This window comes from Nycticebus coucang, chromosome X, assembly GCF_027406575.1.
Source record: "Nycticebus coucang isolate mNycCou1 chromosome X, mNycCou1.pri, whole genome shotgun sequence".
Taxonomy (NCBI): domain Eukaryota; kingdom Metazoa; phylum Chordata; class Mammalia; order Primates; family Lorisidae; genus Nycticebus; species Nycticebus coucang.
This window is the reverse complement of record NC_069804.1, coordinates 77,241,631-77,249,574: the sequence shown is the minus strand read 5'-3', so window position 1 is coordinate 77,249,574 and position 7,944 is coordinate 77,241,631. Positions and strand designations below refer to the sequence as shown.

Genomic DNA, 7,944 nt, shown 5'->3' with positions numbered 1-7,944 from the left:
GGCTACAATAAACATTCTGGTACAAATATTTTTGTTACAAAATGATTTTTGATCTTCTGGATACATATCAAATAAAGGAGTTGCAGGATCAAGTGGCAGGTCTATTTTTAGATACCTAAGTGATCTCCAAACATCTTTCCAAAAGGAACGTATTAGATTGCATTCCCACCAGCAGTGCAGAAGTGTTCTCTTTTCTCCACATCCACGCCAACATCTATGGTTTTGGGATTTTGTGATGTGGGCTAATCTTACTGGAGTTAGATGATATCTCAAAGTAGTTTTGATTTGCATTTCTCTGATGATTAAGGATGATGAGCATTTTTTCATATGTCTATAGGCTGTGCACCTGTCTTCTTCAGAGAAGTTTCTCTTCAAGTCCCTTGCCCACCCTGAGATGGGATCACTTATTATTTTCTTGCTAATACATTTGAATTCTCTGTGGAGAACATAATGTGCAAATTATGTCAGAGACATAATTTGCAAATATCTTCTCCTCAAATTCTGAGGGCTGTCTGCTTGCTTTACGTACTGTGTTCTTGGCTGTGCACAAGCCTTTTAGTTTAATCAGATCCAAGGAATGTACTTTTGCTTCAAGTGCCCAGGTGGGTCCTCCTCATAAGGTATTCTCTCAGGCCAATTTCTTCAAGAGTTCCCCCTGGACCCTCTTCAAGTATCTTTATAGTTTGATGTCTTTGGTGGAATCAGAAAAACCTCTAATAGCCAAGACATTACTCAGAAATAAAAAAAACAAATTAGGAGGAATCATGCTACCAGACTTCAGACTATACTATAAATCTATAGTGATCAAAACAGCATGGTACTGGTACAGAAACAGATATATGTATGGAACTGAATAGAGAATCAAGAGATGGTCATTTTATCTTTGATAAGCCTATCAAAAACTTTCAGTGTGTGCTCACTTCAGCAGCACATGTACTAAAATTGGAATGATACAGAGAAGATTAACATGGACCCTGCACAAGGATGACATGCAAATTCGTGAAGTGTTCCATATTTTTAACTCTTGTCTGGGGCTGTCCACTCGGGGACATTCTAGGTTGACCTTTGATGTTTTGTAGCAGAGAAGACATTGGGGGTTGGGTGCCACAGCTTCTTGTATCTCTTCACAGTTGAGATGTAAATCTAATAGTGTAGCTTCCTAGGATGAGGTAGAGGTAGGCTAATATTAAAACAGAACTGACTTGTGCAATCTCACCAACTAGGTCCTCAGAGTCTCTGGCCAAAACTCTGAAAGGGGCCTTTTTAAGGTTGTAGGAGATAAGCCACAATTACAAACCCTAGTGCTTTGGTAAGGGGCTATCTCTATTACCTGGGAACCGCTATTCAATCTCACCCTACCAGTTCTAATTAACTAAACAATGGAAAATAAACATGGTGCATACCCAACAGAAGAACTCTGGCAACATGAATAAGCAGAGTAGATCACCCCCCCACCCCAAGAAATGACAAAGGAGATAAAACTGAAGATGCAATGCAGAGACAAAGGCAGCAATATCAGAAATCAAATTTAGAATATGGACAGCAAATAAGATAAATAGAATGGAAGAAAAGATAGAAATTGAATTCCAAAGATTGCCTCAACAAATTAATGAATTCAAAGACAAAGTCACCAAAGATATGGACATAATGAGAAAGGAGAAAGCAGAGCTGAAGGAAATGAAAAAAGTTAATTGAGGAGCTATGACATACAGTAGAATCCCTCAGTAATAGAGTTGACCAGGCAGAAGAAAGGATCACTGAAACTGAAGACAAAGCTTTTGAACATTGCCAAACACTCAAAGAGGCAGACAAATGGAGAGCAAAAACAGATCATTCCTTCCAAGAGTTGTGAGATAAATCCAAAAGATCAAATATTCATCCTACAGGAATTCCTAAAGGAGAAGAGGAAGGTCCTAAAGGTACAGATGCTCTACTCCAATAGACCTTGGAGGAGAATATCCAAAGCATTGCAAGAGGTATAGAACTTCAGATTGTAGTCAGTTTCAGAACTAAATCCAAATAAAGTATCTCCTAGACACATTGTGATTTACTGCCAAAGTTAAGATGAAGGAGAAAATTCTGCAAGCATCCAGACGTAAGAAAAGCATCAATTACAAAGGGAGAAATATCAGAATGACTGCAGACCTCTCAGATGAAACATTTTAAACCAGAAGAGGATGGCTATCAAACATCAATCCCCTAAAATAAAAATGATTCCAGCCCAGGATCCAGTATCCAGTTAAACTGAGTTTCATTTGTGACGGAGAAATAAAATATTTTAAAGACATACAAATGTTGAAGAAATTTGCCATAAGTAAGCCAGCTGTCCAGGATATTCTCAGACCCATCCTCCACAATGACCAGTGCAATGCTCTACCTCCAAAGTAAACTCTCCCAGAAATTTTTGAACAAAACCCAACTTCCACAGTGGTGAAAGGATTAAAAATGTCCACTGGACATCTGAAAATCATGACACCTCAAACACAACCAGGCTTATCAATTCTCTCAATTAATGTGAATGTTTTAAATTGTCCTCTAAAGTGGTACAGGCAGGCTGACTGGATACATAAACTCACACTGGATATCTGCTGTATACAATAATCTCGTCTTGCCTTAAAGGATAAAAATAGACTCAGGGTGAAGGGATGGATTTCTATAATATAGGCAAATGGAAATCAGAAAAAAGCAGGGGTTGCAATTTTAGTTGCAGATACAATTGGCTTTAAAACAACAAAGATAAAGATAAGAATGGTCACTACATATTTGTCAAGGGAAACACCCAACATGATGAGATTTCAATAATTAACATTTATGCACCCTACCAGAATGCTCCTCAGTTCATAAAGCAAACCCTAATGGATATGAACAACTTGATATCTTCCTGCACTATAATAGTTGGAGATTTTAACACCCCTTTGACAGTGTTGGATAGATCCTCCAACAAGAAAGTAAGCAAAGAAATGTTAGACTTAAACCTGACCCTAGAACAAATGGACTTTATAGACCTCTGCAGAACATTTCATCCTAATAAAACTGAATATACATTCTTTTCATCAGCCCATGGATCATCCTCCAAAATAGATCATGTACTAGGACACAAGTCTAAGCTCAGCAAATTTAAAGGAACAGAAATTATTCCTTATATCTTCTCAGACCACCATGAAATAAAAGTTGAACTCAACAGCAACAGGAATCTTCATACACAAACAAAGTCATGGAAACTAAATAATTTCAGACTGCATGACAGCTGGATCAAAGACTAGATTAAGAAGGGAATCACAAAATTTTGGAACAAAATGATCATGAAGACAGAAATTATCAAAACCTGTGTGATAATGCAAAGGCAGTCCTAAAAGGGAAATTTACAGCATTGGGAGCCTTCATCAAGAAAACAGAAAGTGAGGAAGCCAACGACTTAATGGATCATCTCAAGCAACTGTAAAAGGAAAAACAGTTTAACCCCAAACCCAGCAGAAGAAAAGAAATAACCAAAATTAGGGAAGAATTAAATGAAATTGAAAACAAAAGAATCATTCAGAAGATCAGTGAAACAAAAAGTTGGTTTATTAATATGATTAACAAAATTGATAAACCTTTGGCCAACCTAACCAGAAACAGAAAAGTAAAATCTCTAATATCGGCCGCATGCCCCGCCCACCCGGTAGTGACTTCCGAGGGCTTTGGTCCCTGGGGCTGGCGGTGCCCAAGGCTCCTGAGACTTAGAGCGTATCAGATTGTCGGGAGCCTTTCTAGATGCTTTAAGGGCAGGCTGCATTTTTTAGGAAAGCGAGCTGGGCCCTAGGCCCTCAGGGACCTTCTGCTTCTCCAGAAGAGAGTCTTCAGACCCCTGACTTCCAGAGAGGACAGAGTGAACCCTCAGCCCTGGTGTGTGGTCTAGGGCTGTGGGCAGGTGTAGCAAGAGTAATGGGAGCATTTTCCAAGTGCTTTGTGTGTAGCAGTCCATTTAATCTTAACCACACCGTTTTACAGGCAGGTGTTCAGGTTCAGAGTGATAACCCTAAATGAGAGACTAAGGCAAAGGTCTCAGTCAGTGGAGTTTATTAAGCCAACGTTTGAAGCTATGTCCAGGAAAAGTACAACTCACTTGTACAAGCTTTGACTGCTTTTCCAAAGGGATTTGGGAACTCAGATTTTATTTTATTTTATTTTGTTTTATTTTATTTTTGTGGTAAGATAGGACTTTTATTAGAAGTTAGAAAGAAATACAGAAGAAGTAAAAAGCACCAGAGCTAAATAGCTGGGCGTTGTGGCGGGCGCCTGTAGTCCCAGCTACTCGGGAGGCTGAGGCAGGAGAATCGCCTAGGCCCAGGAGTTGGAGGTTGCTGTGAGTTGTGTGAGGCCATGGCACTCTACCGAGGGCCATAAGGTGAGACTCTGTCTCTACAAAAAGAAAACAGCACCAGAGCTTCTGGAAGGGGAAAAGAACAGAACTCCATTGGGAGTCTCCACGTGGGCTCTTTTATCTAGGGATTTTGTGTATATCTAGAGGATTGCACTTGGCTGGCAGTTTGTCCTTTACAGTCTTTGGCCCTGAGAAGGGATTAGGGTGTGTACTCGTGGAAACTCAGATTTTACAGTCTTTTTTTTTTTTTTTTTGGTTTTTGTCTGGGGCTGGGTTTGAACCTGCCACCTCTGGCATATGGGACTGGCGCCCTACTCCTTGACCACAGGTGCCGCCCGAAACTCAGATTTTAAAGGGGATAGGGTATAAGGAAGAAAAGAAAATGGGGCAGGGGGCTCAGTAAAAAAAAAAAATCTCTAATATCATCTATCAGAAACGATAAAGGAGAAATAACAACATACACCTCAGAAATTCAAAAAATCCTCAATGATTAGTACAAAAACTCTATTCCCAAGAAATATGAAAATCTGAAGGAAATGGATCAATACCTGGAAGCACACCACCTTCCTAGACTCAACCACAAGAATTAGAAACCTTGAATAGACCTATATCAATCACTGAAATAGCATTGATCAACAATACAAAATCTCCCCAAAAAGAAAAGTCTGGGACCAGATGGCTTCACATCTGAATTCTACTAAACCTTTGAAGAGGAACTAATAGCTATATTATACAACCTTTTCTAGAGCATAGAGAAGGAAGGAATACTTCCTAACACATTCTGTGAAGCAAATATCACCCTGATCCCCAAACCAGGAAAGGATCCAAGAAAGAAAGAAAATTATAGACCAATATCATTAATGAATATCAATGCAAAAATATTCAATAGGATCTTAGCAAACAGAATTCAACAACACATCAAAAAATTATACACCGTGATCAAGTTGGTTTTATTCCAGGGTTACAGGGTTGGTTCAACATACGCAAATCTAGAAATATAATACATCACATAAATAAAATAAAAAATGAAGACCATATGATTCTCTCAATTGATGTAGAAAAAGCCTTTGATAATATCCAGCATCCTTTCATGATCAGAAGACTTACAAAAATAGACATAGAAGGGACATTTCGTAAACTGATAGAGGCCATCTATTGCAAACCCACAGCCAATATCATATTGAATGGTGTAAAATTGAAAACGTTTGTACTCAGATCAGGAATGAGGCAAAGATGCCCACTGCCCCCACTTCTATTCAACATAGTAATGGAAGTCTTAGCCATAGCAATCAGGCAAGAGAAGGTGATCAAGGGTATCCAAATAGGGTCGGAGAAGATCAAACTCTCACTCTTTGCTGATAGAATGATCCTATACCTGAAAAATCCCAGGGACTCAACTTCAAAACTCTTTTTTTTTTTTAGAGACAGAGTCTCACTTTATTGCCCTTGGTAGAGTGCCACAGTGTCACAGTTCCCAGCAACCTCCAACTCCTGGGCTTCGGCGATTCTCATGCCTCAGCCTCCCGAGTAGCTGGGACGACACGTGCCTGCCACAATGCCCAGCTATTTTTTGTTGCAGTTTGGCTGGGGCTGGGTTCAAATCCACCACCCTTGGTATATGGGGCCGGTGCCCTACTCACTGAGCCACAGGTGCCACCCCAACTTCAAAACTCTTAGAAGTGATCAAGGAGTAAAGCAGGGTCTCAGGATACAAAACCAATACTTACAAATCAGTAGGTTTTATACATATCAACAATAGGCTGAAAATATAGTTAAGAACTCTATTCCTTTTACAGTAATGCCAAAGAAGAGGAAATAGCTGGGAATTTACCTAACAAAGAACGTGAAAGATCTCTATAAAGAGAAATATAAAACTATGAGAAAATAAATAGCTGAAGATGTTAACAAATGGAAAAATATACCATGCTCATGGCTGGGAAGAATCAACATTGTTAAAATGTCCATACTACCCAAAGCAATCTACAGATTTAATGCAATCCCTACTAAAGTACCATTATCATACATTACAGAAATTTAAAAAATAGTACTTAGTTTTATATGGAACCAGAAAAAACCTTGAATGAAACCAGAAAAACATTACTCAGAAATAAGAACAAGTCAGGAGGTATCACATTACCAGACTTCAGGCTATACTATAAATCTATAGGGATCAAAACTGCATGGTACTGGCACAAAAACAGGGAGGGAGATTTATGGAACAAAATAGAGAACCAAGAGATGAACCCAGCTATTTATCATCATTTGATCTTCCACAAGCCTATCCAAAATATTCAATGGGGGAAAGACTCCCTATATAACAAATGCTGCTAGGTGAACTGGCTGGTGACCTGTAGAAGACTGAAACTAGACCCCCACCTTTCACCATTAACAAAAATTGATTCTCACTGGATAAAAGATTTAAACTCAAGACATAAAACTATAAAAATATTAGAAGAGAGTGCAGGGAAAACACTTGAAGAAACCAGCTTGGGAGAATATTTTATGAGGAGGACCCCCAGGCAACTGAAGCAACACCAAAAATACATTACTGGGACCTGAACAAACTAAAAAGCTTTTGCACAGCCAAGAGCACAGTAAGTAAAGCAAACAGACAACCTTCAGAATGGGAGAAGATTTTTGCAGGTTATGCTTCCGACAATGTTCTGATAACTAGAATGAACAGAGAACTCAAACTAATCAATAAGAAAAGAACAAATAACCCCATTTCTATGTGGGCAACAGCCTTGAACAAAAACTTCTCTGATGAAGACAGGTGCACGGCCTACAAACACATGAAAAAAATGCTCATCATCTTCAATCATCAGAAAAATGCAAATCAAAATCACTTTGAGATATCCTTTAACTCCAGCAAGATTAGCCCACATCACAAAATCCCAGAACTGCAGATGTTGGCATGGATGTGGAGAGAAGGGAAAATTTCTATACTGCTGATGGGAATGCAAGTTCATATGATCTTTTTGGAAAGAGGTTTGGAGAACACTCAAGGATCTAAAAGTAGACCTACTAGTCAATCCTGCAATTCCTGTACTAGGTATACACCCAGATGATCAAAAATCATTTTTAGAACAAAGACATTTGTACCAGAATGTTTATTGCAGCCCAATTCATTATAGCCAAGACATGGAAACAGCCCAAGTGCCCATCAACCCATAATTGGATCAACAAATTGTGGTATATGTACACCATGGACTACTATGCAGCCATAAAAAGGATGGAGATTTCACATCTATTATGTTTACCTGGATGGAGCTGGAACATATTCTTCTTAGTAAAGCATCTCAAGAATGGACAAAAAAAGTATCCAATGTACTCACTCAATACTACTTTGAAATCAATATATAATCACCTACACATTCATATGTTTGGCAAAACATAACTATAGTCCAGAAAGTAGAAGGGAAGAGGAGAGAGTGGAGTGAGGAGAGGGGATATGGGGTGAGGGGGATATGTGGGGGGACCTCACCTAATGTGCATGATGCAATGATACATTTCAAAACTATTAAGAAACAAGTATAATTATGATGGATATGTTGCTTAGTTCAATGTAAGCATTTCACATT

At 38.8% G+C, this 7,944-nt stretch overlaps 1 non-coding gene across 1 annotated transcript; it reads left to right on the top strand.

Moving 5' to 3' along the window:
• Nucleotides 1-912: 912 nt before the first annotated feature.
• Nucleotides 913-1,019, top strand: LOC128578673 (U6 spliceosomal RNA). The gene has a single exon (XR_008377813.1). It is a non-coding gene; the product is annotated as a U6 spliceosomal RNA (small nuclear RNA).
• The last annotated feature ends 6,925 nt before the right edge of the window (nucleotides 1,020-7,944 follow it).